The 18,851-nt window shown below is 42.6% G+C and overlaps 1 protein-coding gene across 1 annotated transcript in view; it reads left to right on the forward strand.

The window, feature by feature from the left end:
- The first annotated feature begins 8,758 nt into the window (after positions 1–8,758).
- gal3st4 (galactose-3-O-sulfotransferase 4) overlaps positions 8,759–18,851 on the forward strand; it is a 55,968-nt gene continuing 45,875 nt past the window's right edge. Inside the window, exon 1 of the mRNA XM_045721846.1 lies at positions 8,759–9,095. The gene's annotated coding sequence lies outside the window, so the exon portion shown is untranslated. The remainder of the gene's footprint in view (positions 9,096–18,851) is intronic.

The following is an 18,851-nucleotide window of genomic DNA, read 5'->3' on the forward strand; positions in this document are numbered from 1 at the left end:
GATGGTGCCAAGTTCTCTCTAGACGTGACGCTTGGCATTCAGGGCAAAGAGTTCAATCTTGGTTTCATGAGACCAGAGAATCTTGTTTTTACTTTAAGTGACTTTTGGCAAACACCAAGCGGGCTGTCATGTGCCTTGTACTGAGGAGTGGCTTCCATCTGGCCACTCTACCATAAAGGCCTGCTCTGTGGAGTGCTGTAGCGATGGCTGTCGTTCTGGAAGGTTCTCCCATCGCCACAGAGTAACTCTCGAGCTCTGTTAGAGTGACCATCAGGTTCTTGGTCACCTCCCTCACCAAGACCCTTCTCCCCGATTACTCAGTTTGGCCGGGCGGACAACTTAGGTTGGAGTCATTAAAACTTGTTTTTCAACCACTCAACAAATTTCTTGTTAACTTCTTTGGGATAGGGGGCAGTATTTTCACGGCCGGATAAAAAACGTACCCGATTTAAACTGGTTACTACTCCTGCCCAGAAACTAGAATATGCATATAATTAGTAGATTTGGATAGAAAACACTCTAAAGTTTCTAAAACTGTTTGAATGGTGTCTGCGAGTATAACAGAACTCATATGGCAGGCCAAAACCTGAGAAGATTCCATACAGGAAGTGCCCTGTCTGACAATTTGTTGTCCTTCTGTTGCATCTCTATCGACATTACAGCATCTGTGCTGTAACGTGACACTTTCTAAGGCTTCCATTGGCTCTCTAAAGCCGCCAGAAAGTGGAATGGGGTGTCTGCTGTCTCTGGGCAAAGTACAAGAGCAGAGTTTGTAAGTGGTCAGCCTGGGGACAGTGAGACTGAGATGCGTATTCATGAGACTTCTCCATTTTTTTCTTTCAGCCTTTGAATGCTGATTTTGTACGTTTGCCCACTGACAAAGAAATGATCAGTCTATAATTTTAATGGCAGGTTTATTTTAACAGTGAGAGACAGAATAACAACAAAACAAATCCAGAAAAATGCTATAAAATGTTATAAAATGATTTGCATTTTAATGAGGGAAATAAGTATTTGACCCCTCTGCAAAATATGACTTAGTACTTGGTGGCAAAACCCTTGTTGGCATTCACAGAGGTCAGACGTTTCTTGTAGTTGGCCACCAGGTTTGCACACATCTCAGGAGGGATTTTGTCCCACTCCTCTTTGCAGATCTTCTCCAAGTCATTAAGGTTTCGAGTTTGACATTTGGCAACTCGAACCTTCAGCTCCCTCCACAGATGTTCTATGGGATTAAGGTCTGGAGACTGGCTAGGCCACTCCAGGACCTTAATGTGCTTCTTCTTGAGCCACTCCTTTGTTGCCTTGGCCGTGTGTTTTGGGTCATTGTCATGCTGGAATACCCATCCACGACCCATTTTCAATGCCCTGGCTGAGGGAAGGAGGTTCTCACCCAAGATTTGACGGTACATGGCCCCGTCCATTGTCCTTTGATGCGGTGAAGCTGTCCTGTCCCCTTAGCAGAAAAACACCCCCAAAGCATAATGTTTCCACCTCCATGTTTGATGGTGGGGATGGTGTTCTTGGGGTCATAGGCAGCATTCCTCCTCCTCCAAACACGGCAATTTGAGTTGATGCCAAAGAGCTCCATTTTGGTCTCGTCTGACCACAACACTTTCACCCAGTTGTCCTCTGAATCATTCAGATGTTCATTGGCAAACTTCAGACGGGAATGTATATGTGCTTTCTTGAGCAGGGGGACCTTGCGGGAGCTGCAGGATTTCAGTCCTTCACGGCGTAGTGTGTTACCAATTGTTTTCTTGGTGACTATGGACCCAGCTGCCTTGAGATCATTGACAAGATCCTCCCGTGTAGTGCTGGGCTGATTCCTCACCGTTCTCATGATCATTGCAACTCCACGAGGTGAGATCTTGCATGGAGCCCCAGGCTGAGGAGGATTGACAGTTATTTTGTGTTTCTTCCATTTGCGAATAATCGCACCAACTGTTGTCACCTTCTCACCAAGCTGCTTGGCGATGGTCTTGTAGCCCATTCCAGCCTTGTGTAGGTCTACAATCTTGTCCCTGACATCCTTGGAGAGCTCTTTGGTCTTGGCCATGGTGGAGAGTTTGGAATCTGATTGATTGATTGCTTCTGTGGACAGGTGTCTTTTATACAGGTAACAAACTGAGATTAGGAGCACTCCCTTTAATAAGAGTGTGCTCCTAATCTCAGCTTGTTACCTGTATAAAAGACACCTGGGAGCCAGAAATCTTTCTGATTGAGAGGGGGTCAAATACTTATTTCCCTCATTAAAATGCAAATCAATTTATAACATTTTTGACATGCGTTTTTCTGGATTTTTTGTTGTTGTCATTCTGTCTCTCACTGTTCAAATAAACCTACCATTAAAATTATAGACTGATCATTTCTTTGTTAGTGGGAAAATGTACAAAATCAGTAGGGGATCAAATACTTTTTCCCTCACTGTACCTTTAAACTAAGTGCCTTTTTGCTTGACATCATGGGGAAATCAAAAGAAATCAGCCAAGACCTCAGAAAAACAATTGTAGTTTTCCACAAGTCTGGTTCATCCTTGGGAGTAATTTCCAAACGCCTGAAGGTACCACGTTCATCTGTACAAACAATAGTACGCAAGTATAAACACCATCGGAACACGCAGCCGTCATACCGCTCAGGAAGGAGACGCATTCTGTCTCCAAGAGATGAACGTACTTTGGGGCGAAAAGTGCAAATCAATCCCAGAACAACAGCAAAGGACCTTGTGAAGATGCTTGGGGAAAACAAGTACAAAAGTATCTATATCCAGAGTAAAATGAGTCCTATATCGACATAACCTGAAAGGCCGCTCAGCAAGGAAGAAGCCACTGCTCCAAAACCGCCATTAAAAAGCCAGACTACGGTTTGCAACTGCACATGGAGAGAAAGATCGTACGTTTTGGAGAAATGTCCTCCTGTCTGATGAATCAAAAATATAACTTTTTGGCCATAATGACCATCGTTATGTTTGGAGGGAAAAGGGGGAGGCTTGCAAGCCGAAGAACACCATCCCAACCGTGAAGCATGTGGGTGGCAGCATCATGTTGTGGGGGGTGCTTTGCTGCAGGAGGGACTGGTGCACTTCACAAAATAGATGGCATCATGAGGTAAGAAAATGATGTGGATATATTGAAGCAACATCTCAAGACATCAGTTAGGAAGTTAAAGCTTGGTCACAAATGGGTCTTCCAAATGGACAATGGCCCCAAGAATTCTTCCAAAGTTGTGGCAAAATGGCTTAAGGATACCAAAGTCAAGGTATTGGAGTGGCCATCACAAAGCCCTGACCCCCATCCCATAGAAAGTTTGTGGGCAGAACTCAGAAAGCGTGTGCGATCATGGAGGCCTACACACCTGACTCCGTTACACCAGCTCTGTCAGGAGGAATGGGCCATAATTCACCCAACTTATAGTGGGAAGCTTGTGGAAGGGAAAAACGGAGTTTAAATGTATTTTGCTATGGTGTAAGTAAACTTTTGACTTCAACTGTAGATACCTTAATAGAAAGTTAGTCATGTAAAAGTGAAAGTTACCCAGTAAAATACTACTTGAGTAAAAGTCTAAAAGTATTTGGTTGTAAATATACCTTAGTATGAAAAGTAAATGTCATTGATAAAATATACTTCGGTATCAAAAGTTAAAGTAGAAGTTAAAATTATTTCAAATTCCTTATATTAAGCAAAGCAGACAACACCATTTTCTTGTTTTTAAAATGTAAGGATATCCAGGGGCACACTCCAACACTCAGACATAATTTTCAAATGATGCATTTGTGTTTTGTGAGTCCGCCAGATCAGAGGCAGTAGGAATGACCACATATTCTCTTGATAAGTGTGTGAATTTGAATATATTCCTGTCCTGCTACCATTCAAAATGTAACAAGTACTTATGGGTGTCAAGGAAAATGTAGGGAGTAAAAAGTACATTATTTTCTTTAGGAACGTAGTTAAAGTAAAAGTTGTCAAAAATATAAATAGTAAAGTTCAGATACCACAAAAAACGACTTAATGAATTATTTCTACTTATTTCTACTTGACTTTACGCTACTGGAGGCCACAGTGTTCTTGGGAACCTTCAATGCTGCAGAAATGTCTTGGTACCCTTCCCCAGATCTATGCCTCGACACAATCATGTCTTGGAGCTCTACGGATAATTCCTTCGTCCTCATGGCTTGGTTTTTGCTCTAACATGCACTGTTAGCTATAGGTCGACCGGTTATGATTTTTCAATGCCTATACCGATTATTGGAGGACCAAAAAAAGCCGATACCGATTTTTATATATATTTGTAATAATGACAATTACAACAATACTGAATGAACAATGAACCCTTTTATTTTAACTTGTAATATAATACAGAAATAAATTCTATTTAGTCTCAAATAAATAATGAAACATGTTCAATTTGGTTTAAATAATGCAACACAGTGTTGGAGAAGAAAGTAAAAGTGCAATATGTGCCATGTAAAAAAGCTAACGTTTAAGTTCCTTGCTCAGAACATGAGAACATATGAAAGCTGGTGATTCAATATTCCCAGAAGTTTTAGGTTGTAGTTATTATAGGAATTATGACGCGTTGACTATTTCTCTCTATACCATTTGTATTTCATATACCTTTGACTATTGGATGTTCTTATAGGCACTTTAGTATTGCCAGCCTAATCTCGGGAGTTGCATTGCTAAGAGCTGCTCACAAACGCAGTAAAGTGCTGTTTGAATGAATGCTTACGAGCCTGCTGCTGCGTACCACCGCTCAGTCAGACTGCTCTATCAAATCAAAGACTTTATTATAATAAACACACAGAAATACAAGCCTTTTGTCATTTCAAAAACAAAACGTTTATTCTGTCAGTGAAATACGGAACCATTCCGTATTTTGTCGAATAGGTGGCAACCCTAAGTCTAAGTCTAAATATTGCTGTTACATTGCACAACCTTCAATGTTGTGTCATAATTATGTACAATTCTGGTAAATTAATGATGGTCTTTGTTAGGAAGAAACAGTTTGCACCGAGCCAGGTGGCCCAAACTGTTGCATATACCCTGACTCTGCTTGCACTGAACACAAGAGAAGTGACACAATTTCCCTAGCTAATATTGCCTGCTAACATGCATTTTTTTAACTAAAATTGCAGGTTAAAAAAAATATATACTTCTGTGTATTGATTTTAAGAAAGGCATTGATGATTATGGTTAGGTACTGTCACGTCCTGACCAGTATAAGGGGTTATTTGTTATTGTAGTTTGGTCAGGATGTGGCATGGGTGTGTTTGTTTTGTGTTGTCGGGGTTTTTGGGTAGTGTTCTATGTTTTGTATTTCTATGTTCTATTTTTTCTATTTCTATGTCTAGTTTATTGTTTTGACCTTCAATTGGAGGCAGCTGTTCCTCGTTGCCTCTAATTGAAGGTCCTATTTAGTAGGGGTGTTTTTCATGGGATTTTTGTGGGTAGTTGTTTCTTGTTTAGCTGTGTGCCTGACAAGACTGTTTTCGTCGTTCTTTTTGTTCAGTGTTCATTTATTTTAATAAAGAAGATAATGAGCATTCACGTACCCGCTGCATTTTGGTCTAATCATTACGATGGCCGTGACAGGTACATTTGTGCAACGAATGTGCTTTTTTCACGATTGCGCTTTTGTTAAATCATCCGTTTGGCAAAGTTGAAGTAGGCTGTGAATCGATGATAAATTAACAGGCACCGCATTATATGCAACGCAGGACAAGCTAGTTAACCTAGTAATATCAACCATATGTAGTTAACTAGTGATTATGTGAAGATTGTTTTTTATAAGATAAGTTTAATGCTAACTAGCAACTTACCTTGGCTCATTGCAGCCACAAGATCCTTTTGACGCGCACTCGCTTAACAGGTGGTCAGCCTGCCACGCAGTTTCCTCATGGATTGCAATGTAATCGGCCATAATCGGCATCCAAAAAGGCCGATTGTTATGAAAACTTGAAATCGGCCCTAATTTAAATCGGCTATGCCGATTAATCAGTCGACCTCTGTCAACTGTGGGACCTCATATAGACAGGTGTGTGCCTTTCCAAATTATAAGGGCACAAGGCGAGACCCAGATGCAGACACAGGAGGCAGATGGTTAGAGTCCAAGATGTTTATTAACAATCCAAAAGGGGTAGTCAAGAGAATGGTCGTGGACAGGCAAAAGGTCAAAACCAGTTCAGAGTTCCAGAATGGCAGGCAGGCTCGAGGTCAGGGCAGGCAGAATGGTCAGGCAGGCGGGAATGGAGTCCAGAAAAACAGGCAAAAGTCAAAACTGGGAGGACTAGTAAAAGAGAATAGAAAAGCAGGCGCACAGGAAAAACACGCTGGTTGACTTGAACATACAAGACGAACTGGCACAGAGAAACAGGAAACACAGGGATAAATACACCAGGGAAAATAAGCGACACCTGGAGAGGGTGAAGACAATCACAAGGACAGGTGAAACAGATCAGGGCGTGACACCAAATCATGTCCAATCAATTGAATCTACCACCGGTGGCCTCCAATCAAGTTGTAGAAACATCCCAAGGATGATCAATGGAAACAGGATGCACCTGAGTTCAATTTTGAGTCTCATTGCAAAGGGTCTGATACTTATGTAAATAAGGTATTTCTGTTTTTTATATTTAAAACATTTGCAAAAATGTCTAAAAACCTGTTTTTGCTTTTTCATTATGGGGTATTGTGTGTAGATTGATAAGATGGAAAAAGTCAAGGGGTCTGAATACTTTCCAAATTCACTGTATATATCAGGCTAAAATATTTATGTTGCAGGGGAGATCTATGCACAGCAAGTCATTTGTCAATTAGGCTATTCTTAGAATATTCTTTTACATTGTCGCAATTACATGGCCACTGTATAATAGAGGGGAATCCCAGCTTTCCAACAGTGCAGATTTATTTAGACTCTACAGTGGAAAGGCAACAATGAAATGAATTACTGGTTAACTATAGTTAACTAGCGCGATAACTGCTACAAGTTATGTTTTGAATTGGTGATCTAGTTAGTTAGTCTGTCATTATTTTATACTTGCTGCTGAAATGTTGCGCTCTCTCTCCTTGGACAATGGCCCACTAGCACTGGCACACAAGCAGCACCACAGACATGCACTGAAGGATCATTCCGATAATGGCTGATATGTTTTTTTATTTTTATTAATTGATCATATTTAAAAGGGTGTTTTTGTAACAGTGTAGGTTCCGTCCCTCTCTTCGCCCCAACCCGGGCTTGAACCAGGGACCCTTGCACACATCAACAACTGACACCCACGAAGCATCGTTACCCATCGCGCCACAAAAGCCGCGGCCCTTGCAATGCAAGGGGAAACCCTACTTCAAGTCTCAGAGCGAGTGACGTCACTGATTGAAACGCTATTAGCGCGCACCACCTCTAACTAACTAGCCATTTCACATCGGTTACACTTTCATGAATTACATTAACAAGAATTCTGAAACAAATTTACAAACCCTCATTTGACAACTTGGAAAAGCGCATCATGCCATTCAGGCTGGCACATTTTCAATCTGTACTATCTGTCAGCCTACTGTCACTCACAGATTCACAGAATAGCACCAAATAAACTTCAACAAAGCGGAATCAGGAAATAAATGCCCACTGCTATTCAATGAAGATCCTGCCTTCATTCCGCTTTGATCAACCTTTTTTGCCTCGATATGTGAATCTTGGCCAGCAATAGGCTACTTTGTATTTTATAGAGGAACTCGTATGCAATTCCCCAAAAATTAGAAGTGCCAATACGGCCGTAACATATCATACTAAATGGAGTGTCTCGGATTTACACACAGAATAATATGAAATGTTCTGAGACCAGGTTGCTTTAACCCCTACCCCCTAGCCTAGCTAACATTAGCCACCTAGCTAACATTACCCTTAGCCACCTAGCTAATGTTACCCACAACAAATTGTAACTTGTAACATACCATACATTTTGCAAATTCGTAATATATTATTTGAAATGGATGATGGACATCCACAAATGAATACATAACATACGAAACGTAACTTAACATTCATAATTAGAGTGTTTTGGATTTACATTTACTATGTTACCTCTACCCATGAGTCCAGGTTGCTCATTCATTCGGGGCCCAGAAAGTTTGTTCTCATGTGGGGCTCATGTTTTCATTCTCCTCCGCCAGCGCGAGAGGAACATGTATGAATGGAGCGTTTGTTTTCTGCGGGAATATAATGCTTGGCGAACAGATGGGGGTTGGAGAAAGAAGAACAGGGACAGATAGACCATAACACAAGAGCTTGGATGCTGACTTGTGCTCGCCTTCTCTTGACTGACTGCATGGAGTCTCTAGTCTACATCCATTTAAAAACGTTTTTACAAGGCTTTGAATTGTTTTGCCTAAATATTTTTGGCCAAGCACCAGAGTTGCCATTATTGTTTGAATAAAACAGATAGCCTTTACTTTAGGGACTATATCACTCCATTGACTTAGGCCCCTACTAAATAAATATTTTAAAAGTTTGATTTTATAGGAGAGAAAGGTAGCTTTTTGACCTCTGCCAGCTCTTTCATAATGTTTCATATCTCACAAATAAAGATACAGCACGCGAGCTTGCATGACTGATGACTTCACACGCACACACACTCTCACTCAAACACAGTCTATGGTTACAAGCCTACTTTTGAAGTAGAGAGAGGGGGAGTAGGCAGCAGTGACAGACTGGTCTGGTATAGAGGGAAAGAGGGAGGGATAAGAGGAGGAGAGTGGGGGAAGGGTTGATTGTTAGAGCAAGTAGGCTGCTGAGGAGAGAGGACTTCAGAAGCAGTGCACTCTACAAGAAAATATGCCGTCTGGTTGAAATCTATTGGATTTTCAGATGATAACGTTAGGATACACGTTTAGCGAACTTTATGACCACATTCGCTGTTGTTCCTTGTAGATCTTGGAAGTGCGAGTGCTAGGTCCGAACTCGCTAGACTTGAGATGAGTTAGCGGTATACTGGCCGTTAGCTAGTTTAAGAAGTAAAGATTATTTCATAGAAAGGGTTGGCAATATCGAGGAAAATCTTCGTCCAGACATTGGCAAGAAAATTCCACTTAACGACCTATCGGGTGAGTAAAATGTCTGTATAACAATGGTGCATACTTTACAAGTTATGGTTGGAAAAATATTGATTTTAACTTTTGCACAGATCTTGCTAGCTTTGTCAATCCACAATGGACAGACTGGTAATTCACGTCGCTAATAATAACTTTGGGGAGATTTTTTTTTTTGAAAACACATCACGTTCACTCGAGAAATTATTCAACTAACTCTCCATAAGCGGGCTAGCTAGCTACTTTGCACTAAACAGTCGTATTTTGTTGGATTCATTTTCGTACTGGTCCCCCGTGGGAATCGAACCCCAAAGCCCTTGCGTCAGGTAGTCGATAAACATAGGTGAATCGATCGGTCACTGACTAGGCTACAAGACAATGGGGGACTATATGGGGCTATCTATCCCCCGTTGTCGAACTCGTTCTGGGCAGTAGACAGCTTATGGCCAGGGTTTTGGCCAATCAGATGGGCTAATCTAGTTTAGGCTGATCCTATGGCTCAGTATATCTAGGTATACGTGTTGTTGTGGTCCCTGGTGAAGGTTCTCAGTAAACTGCTTAAGTAAGAGCATTTTGACATGTTTACATTTAGCCTTCTCATGATAGCATAGGATGGTTAGGATAATACATCTCAGGTCTTCTCCTGTGTCATTTTCGTTGGACAAGAATGCACACAATATTGTTTTGTTCCTTTCTCCTTGAGTACTGATTTGATTTAGGCCATTTTAAACAAAGCAGCTGTTTTTCACTGTAAAGTAGGCCTATATGGAACTAAATTGGAATGTCAAAATTGTTATTGCAATTGATAAACTTTCTTTATGTTGAACATAACCCTAATTCAATTTGACTCCATCAACCACGTCAAATAGTCACCATTTTAGTATTAAATGTTATTACTAGTTTATTCAAAAGTTATAAACACACTGAAGTAGGCTATTTCAGCAATATATATATATATATATATATTTAATGCATTTTCAATTATCTTATGTAGGCAATGACATTGGTTGACATTTGCCAGCAGAAAAAACATCAATATTTTTGTGAAGTATCTGACAGCCATTTGATGTGTTCAATGAGGCATTGTATCATGTGGTTTGCATTATATAATGTTCATACTGGGTGGGGGCTTGGAGCCGAGGAGCCCAAAACAATCAAATCAATAGACTGGCCCTGGCTCCGCCTCCACCAGTGGCTCTCAACAGTGCTTTTTAATGTTTTTTAATTTTTTAACCTTTATTTAACTAGTCAAGTCAGTTCAGAACAAATTCCCTACACCGGCCAAACCCGGACGACGCTGGGCCAATTGTGCGCCGCCCTATGGGACTCCCAATCACGGCCGGTTGTGATACAGCCTGGATTATAGAGATACTAGTTACGGTCATAGACATAGAAATATTTTTTATAGCTAATAGTGATAAATATCTCTAGCTATAGAAATATAACTCCTAGAGACTGTCTGACATGCTATATGGAGGGGTGAACGTTGAGTGATGATACATGAACATAGAGTCAAAAGTAGTGGCCCCCTTTGGGATACCACTTCAGTCGCTAGCTAGGCTGTTAATCTATCACATGATACTCTCTGGCCACCTTATAGACATTGGATAGGACGATACACATTCATTTCTCTGTCAAAGAGTCTCTACAACAACTCCCCTGCTTCCAATAGAGTGTAGCCTACATCTGGTCTGTAGTAGTAAGGATACTGACTGACCCTTCAGTGCTGAGACATAGTTTAGATTAGTGTAAATCACCCCTGCTGCCCCAGGACAAGACTAACACACCTCATTGAACTCATCAAAGGCTTTATGATTAGGTGATTAAGTGTGTTTACAGTTCGAGATGGAACTCTAGAACACTGGTTTGGAATATAATTAGATGAATTAGATCCCTCTCTCTCTCTAGCTCTCTATCACAGTTTTTCTCTTTCTCTCGGTCGATCTCTCTGCCCTACTGAAAATGTCACAATCTGTTAACCTTCCACCCTGTCCTGTACAGCCTCTTGCACTCTCCTCAGCCTGCGAGCCACACTACAGTGCGCACACACACACACACACACACACACACACACACACACACACACACACACCTTTTTTTTAAAGTTGAAACTTTATATGACAGTCATTTTTTAATTTACATTTTTTTAAATTCAATTATCCATTTAGTCTATTTTAAAGCACTTTTTGGTTTATTTTCTCTAGTAGTAATTTGTATTTTTGCAAATTTGGAGAATGAAAGCCCTACTTGTTTGCACACTATCTTAGTGTTTCTAGTTACCTTTTGGCCATCCCTAACAGATGGAGGGCAATTTGCTGGGAAAACATGTGTAACCTATAGCGAGCTTATGCACTCTATATTCATAATTGTGTAATGAAGGTTCAGTACATACCAACATATAGGTTGCCTATGGGCCTATCTGAAATCTTACAACCTGTCAAACAACAGCTCTCATGACTCTATCATAAAGACAATCAATCACAGATAGTTTACTAGTTCACTGGTGGGGACCAGGGTAAAGAAAGAAACACTTGAGGCATTCAGATCAGCCTTACGGATCTGAGTGATTATTATCTCCACCACATGGCACCTTTTCCTCCTCCACAGATGCTTATTGTGAAGGAGGGAAGGAGGAAAGGAGACGGGTGGAAGGTCTGGGATGCATCTCAAATGGCACCCTATTCCCTATATATTGCACTACTTTTGACCAGAGCTCAATGGGGCCTGGTCAAAAGTAGTGCACTATATAGGGAATAGGGTGCCATTTGGGATACAGACCTGGGCAGCTGGTGTGTTGGGGCTTAGAGCCTAGGGGCCATTCTCTGCCAAGGACCAGCTACAGTTAAACGATTAGTGGCTTTAAAGCTAAATATATCTTCAGCCTCAGGACCTAAGGTCTTCCTTCCCTAAGCCAGATCTGGGTTCGAATAGTATTAGAAAGATAAAATAACTTTATCTGTGCTCGATTGAGCTTGATGGCACAAATGGAACCAATGGAATAGTCCACAAAAATCCTGAAGTGCAAACTCCAACCCTGGCAGAGTTGCCATTCCAGGAAAGATTTCAAATACCGTTTGAACCCCTAAGCTTCCACTAGTGCACCCAATGGAGGATGGCTAAGACAGTAACTGTAGCGACCATAACTAGGAAGTCACTGTGAGTGACACCTCCGGCTGACACGATTGTGTGAACTAGTTCATAATTTTGAGTTGACGACACACGCATAGACACACACGCAAGAATGTCAACTCTGCCGAGTCATGTTTAAATCTATCACTCGCTCTGTCTCTACGAGAAGTTCAGGGTCAATGTTAATGGACCGCAATCACATTGGTTGGTCATGTGCTTTGGGCTCTTGATGCGTTGTTATCCTACAATTTAATTTAGCTCCATTTAGCTACGTCTATCTATTCTATTGTTATCTCCGTTATGAACAAGGGCTTTTCTGATCCACACTATAGGCCTAAGGAATCATAAAGGACAAACGTCTCCAAATTAACCCTATAGTACTATAATGCCTCCAAATGAACCCTATAGTACTATACTGTCTCCAAATTAATCCTACCTCCACTACCCTGTCTGACTGGCATGCCAATGGGTCACTTGAGGAAATAGGTTAATACTATGTATGCTTTTGAATGGAGGTAATGTGTTCATGTTTACCATCCATTCTAGGGTTAAAAAAAATATGCTAGTTTTCACAAAATTCCCAACTTTTCTGGAAATTGGAGGATTGGAGGATTTCTGGAATGTCTTCTTATTCCCCCCTGATTCCGTGAACCTCCTGATTCCAAGAATTGTCCAACCAGGATTTCTGTAAAATCTGGGAATAGGCCTTACCCAAGAAAAAACAATGAATTTGATTCTGATAGCTCGATTACTTAAATAGTCTCGCTCTTAGCGAAAACCTGCATACTAAGATGCTTTCCTTCTAGTAACTGAGACCGTAACATAAGCTTTGACAAGGAACCAGCCCTTTATCTTGGCACCAGAGCTCAAACGCTTGCCACTTTATACGCCTACAGCCCTGACTTTCGCTAGCAACTTTGTTTTATTGTTTTGTAGAATCTAAAGTTGTTAAATGTAATGTGAACAAGTAGTATTATTAAAAGAAGCTTTCATTTCACAACCCGACGTCCCGAGTCTTTACTTTAAAGATAGTTATTCTATACGGAGGTAACCCTCTAGCCATCAGATTGGCCCTCTCAGGGGCCAGGCCCATAGGAACCAAATCCCTTTGCGTGCCAAACCTGCCCTTGCGCCTGGGACAACAGGTCCCTGCGCAACTGGAGTTGCCACTGGTCTCCTCATAAAAGGTGAATGATCTCTGTGAAACGAGGTTGCTTTGGCCAATGGGGAGCCACAAAAATTAACAACCAGCCCTCCAGGCGTACCCTCTTCACATGGGCTGAACCAGGTTCTCAGTGTGTCATTTCCCATTGAAGTACTCAAGTCCCTCATCGAAGGAAACAGATGACAAAGTACGCTTCCTTGCGATACGTATTGATCTACTTCGGCCCTACAGAACATTTCCCATATCTGTGAGACCACCCAGGATTCAGCCATAGTAGTACGGTGCCCCTGGATCAAATTAGAGTTAAGTGCCTTGCTCAAGGGCACATCGACAGATGTTCACATAGTCGGCTCGGGTATTCAAACAAGCAACATTTTGGTTACTGGCCCAATGCTCTAGGGCCCCACCTGGATAGAATATCCTTAGGAGGGAGAGAGACTGTGTCCCTTACCGTCTGTTGATGTTTGCCACCACCGCCATACGTATTGCTAGTTCTGTCCAGCACAAGCCGGCCTGACAAAGGCGGGAGGAAGCGCCTCAGCGCCAGCTACACGGTTAGGAGCTCCAGGAAATTGATATGCGGTAGAGGTCGACCGATTATGATTTTTCAATGCCGATACCGATTATTGGGGCCCAAAAAACCCGATACCGATTAATCGGCCAATTTTTTAATTTATTTATTTGTAATAATGACAATTACAACAATACTGAATTAACAATTATTTTATCTTAATATAATACATCAATAAAATCAATTTAGCCTCAAATAAATAATGAAACGTTCAATTTGGTTTAAATAATGCAAAAACAAAGTGTTGGAGAAGAAAGTAAAAGTGCAATATGTGCCATGTAAAAAAGCTAACGTTTAAGTTCCTTGCTCAGAACATGAGAACATATGAAAGCTGGTGGTTCCTTTTAACATGAGTCTTCAATATTCCCAGGTAAGAAGTTTTAGGTTGTAGTTATTATAGGAATTATAGGACTATTTCTCTCTATACGATTTGTATTTCATATACCTTTGACTATTGGATGTTCTTATAGGCACTTTAGTATTGCAAGTGTAACAGTATAGCTTCCGTCCCTCTCCTCGCTCCTACCTGGGCTCGAACCAGGAACACATCGACAACAGCCACCCTCGAAGAGCAAGGGAAACAACTACTCCAAGTCTCAGAGCGAGTGACGTTTGAAACGCTATTAGCGCGCACCCGGCTAACTAGCTAGCCATTTCACATCGGTTACACCAGCCTAATCTTGGGAGTTGGCAGGCTTGAAGTCATAAACAGCGCAATGCATTGCGAAGGGCTGCTGGCAAACGCACGAAAGTGGTTTGAATGAACGCTTACGAGCCTGCTGCTGCCTACCATCGCTCAGTCAGACTGCTCTATCAAATCATAGACTTAATTATAACATAATAACACACAGAGATACGAGCCTTAGGTCATTAATATGGTTGAATCCGGAAACTATCATCTCGAAAACAAAAGTTTTTCCTGTCAGTGAAATACGGAACCGTTCCGTATTTTATCTAACTGGTGGCATCCATAAGTCTAAATATTCCTGTTACATTGCACAACCTTCAATGTTATGTCATAATTACGTAAAATTCTGGCAAATTAGTTCGCAACGAGCCAGGCGGCCCAAACTGTTGCATATACCCTGACTCTGCGTGCAATGAACGCAAAAGGACAATTTCACCTGGTTAATATTGCCTACTAACCTCTTTTAGCTAAATATGCAGGTTTAAAAATACATACTTCTGTGTATTGATTTTAAGAAAGGCATTGATGTTTATGGTTAGATACAGTCGTGGAACGATTGTGCTTTTTTCGCAAATGCGCTTTTGTTAAATCATCCCCCGTTTGGCGAAGTCGGCTGTCTTTGTTAGGAAGAAATAGTCTTCACAGTTCGCAATGAGCCAGGCGGCCCAAACTGCTGCATATACCCTGACTCTGTTTGCAAGAGAAGTGACACATTTTCCCTAGTTAAAAGAAATTCATGTTAGCAGGCAATATTAACTAAATATGCAGGTTTAAAAATATATACTTGTGTATTGATTTTAAGAAAGGCATTGATGTTTATGGTTGGAGCAACGTGTACCTAAGCGATTATATGCAATGCAGAACAGGCTAGATAAACTAGTAATATCATCAACCATGTGTAGTTAACTAGTGATTATGATTGATTGATTGTTTTTTATAAGATAAGTTTAATGCTAGCTAGCAACTTACCTTGGCTTCTTACTGCATTCGCGTAACAGGCAGGCTCCTCGTGGAGTGCAATGTAAAGCAGGTGGTTAGAGCGTTGGACTAGTTAACCGTAAGGTTGCAAGATTGAATCCCCGAGCTGACAAGGTAAAAATCTGTCTTTCTGCCCCTGAACAAGGCAGTTAACCCACCGTTCCTAGGCCGTCATTGAAAATAAAAATGTGTTCTTAACTGACTTGCCTAGTTAAATAAAGGTCTAAAATGTAAAAAAAATAAAAAAAGTGGCCTAATTGGCCTCCAAAAATACCGATTGTTATGAAAAATGTAAAATCGGCCCAAATTAAAATCGGCCATTCCGATTAATCGGTCGACCTCTAATATGCAGCCACTGTCCATTCCCCCCCGAATTGAGCTGTCATCGTACATTACACCCACCCTCAGGGGTGCCTCAGCTGGCTCATCAGGCTTCCATGCCGTAGCTGGCTCGAGAGGTTTTCTTGCCTCGGTTGGCTCGGCAGGCTCCCATCCCACGTCATGCCTCAGCCGGCTTGTCGGCATCCCACACCTCAGCCGGCTCATCAGGCTCTCATCCCACGTCATGCCTCAACCGACTCGTCGACGCTCTCACGCCTCAGCCGGCTCGTCGGGCTCCCACGCCTCAGCCGGCTCGTCAGGCTCCCGCGCCTCATGCGGCTCGTCGGGCTCCCACACCCTCATGCGGCTCGTCGGGCTCCCACACCCTCATGCGGCTCGTCGGGCTCCCACACCCTCATGCGGCTCGTTGGGCTCCCACACCCTCATGCGGCTCGTCGGGCTCCCACACCCTCATGCGGCTCGTCGGGCTCCCACACCCTCATGGGGCTCGTCGGGCTCCCACACCCTCATGCGGCTCGTCGGGCTCCCACGCCTCAGCCGGCTCGTTGGGCTCCCACCCCTCCGCCGGTTCGTCGAGGATGGCTCGTTGTCAGGCTCAAAAAGCCTCAAATTTGCCACCAATTTTCAACCCAGGTGTCACGTCCTGACCAGTATAGGGGTTATTTGTTATTGTAGTTTGGTCAGGATGTGGCAGGGGGTGTTTGTTTTATGTGGTTCAGGGTGTGTTTTGTGTATGTGTTTAGGTAGAGGGGTATATGATTTATTAGTCCGGGGTTTGTTAGTCATTGTTCTATGTTAGTATTTTTCTATGTTCTATCTAGTCTTTTGTATTTCTATGTTTAGTTAATTGGGGTTGGACCTTCAATTGGAGGCAGCTGGTTATTGTTGCCTCTGATTGAGGGTCCTATAATTAGGAGTTTGTTCTTGTTTAGCTGTTTGGCTGACGAGACTGTCCAGTTCGTTTGTGTGTTTTTTGTATACGTATTTTGTGTTTTCCTTCTTCACCAATAAAAAGAAGATGAGTGTACATTTCCCCGCTGCGTCTTGGTCTTTACCCTACGACACCCGTGACACCAGGTCAGCCTGTTGAGTGCTTTGGTGTGTGTGTGTGTATTCCCAAACAAGGTCCAGTTACACTCTGAGGGAGCTGATGTTGGTGGGATTTGGAGGATGATGGAGGCAACAGGGGAAAGAGCCTCAGATCCACAAAGTCTCTTCCACCAGATGGCTGATGAGATATGTTGGCACGATTCCCATATTGCATCTCCATCCCAAAGCCCTTGCTTGGAAGTGTACTTTGCAAGACTGCCAAGAACCTTGCCCTCATCCAGGCCTAGGTGGCGAGACACGGTAGTGATGCCAGCATTCTTGGGGTCCAACATGTATGCTGGGCTTCAGGCCGAAGTCTTCACGCTTTTCGATGTATTTCAGAATTGCAGTTTCCTCTGCTTGGAGCAACAGTGGAGTGGGCAGGGCAGTATGGATTTCTTCTCTTACATCTGCAAGCAGAGTCTGAACATCAGACAGGATGGCATTGTCTCCCTCAATCCGTGCAATGGCTACTGCTATAGGTTTCAGGAGTTTCAGGCTGCATATCACTCTCTCCCAAAATACATCATCCAGGAGGATCCTCTTGATGGGGCGGTCCATATCGGCAGACTGTGATATGGCCATTTCTTGGAGAGACTCCTTCCCCTCCAGGAGACTGTCAAACATGATGACAACACCACCCCGACGGGTGTTGCTGGGCAGCTTCAATGTGGTGCTCTTATTCTTCTCACTTTGCTTGGTGAGGTAGATTGCTGCTATAACTTGATGACCCTTCACATACCTAACCATTTCCTTGGCTCTCTTGTAGAGTGTATCCATTGCTTTCCGTGCCATGATGTCCTTGAGGAGCAGATTCAATGCATGAGCAGCACAGCCAATGGGTGTGATGTGAGGGTAGGACTCCTCCACTTTACACCAAGCAGCCTTCATGTTTGCAGCTTTGTCTGTTACCAGTGCAAATACCTTCTGTGGTCCAATGTCATTGATGACTGCCTTCAGCTCATCTGCAATGAAGAGACGGTGTGTCTGTTGTCCCTTGTGTCTGTGCTCTTGTAGAATACCGGTTGAGGGGTGGAGATGATGTAGTTAATTATTCCTTGCCCACGAACATTCGACCACCCATCAGAGATGATTGCAATACAGTCTGCTTTCTCTATGATTTGCTTGACCTTCACTTGAACTCTGTTGAACTATGCATCCAGCAAATGAGTAGAGAAAGCTGGAGGGGTGTATGCTGGGCGAAGAACATTCAGAAATCTCTTCTAATACACATTGCCTATGCGCATCAGAGGTGAACCAGTTGCATACACAGCTCGAGCAAGACATTCATCTGCATTTCTCTGCCTACATTCCTTCATTCAAAAAACCAAACGTGGGGGCACTGACGTCACAGTAATGCTTTTGTGGCGGGTGGCGCACCGGTCGCTCAGACCCGCACTAAGGCCCCTCGCTCTGGGGGTTACCCGAGCCAAGTGCTCGGAGGCTGCTTCCTCATCGGAGGTGCCCGCAGGATGCTTTCTCCCTTCAACTCTAGGAATTGCAAATAGGAATGGGATTGCCATAATGCCAGGGGAAAGCTAGTAAGCTTAATTTGACGTAAGTTGTGCATGCTAGCCGACGTTAGCCATGATGAGGCTTCTAGTCTAATCTAGGCTAGCTAGCCTCTTGAAAGTAGTACGGTCTGTTTAGATCAAGAGAAAAATTGTGGTGTAGATATAGGGGTCGGACGAACAGTAGATGAGTCCCCCCCATTTTTTCCTTACATTTTAAAACGCACTTCCTGCAATTATACACAGTTTAACATGAATTATGACTCTCTGGAGGGGTATTTTGAAAACACAGTGTAAG

This window comes from Salmo salar, chromosome ssa07 (genome assembly GCF_905237065.1).
Source record: "Salmo salar chromosome ssa07, Ssal_v3.1, whole genome shotgun sequence".
Taxonomy (NCBI): Eukaryota; Metazoa; Chordata; class Actinopteri; order Salmoniformes; family Salmonidae; genus Salmo; species Salmo salar.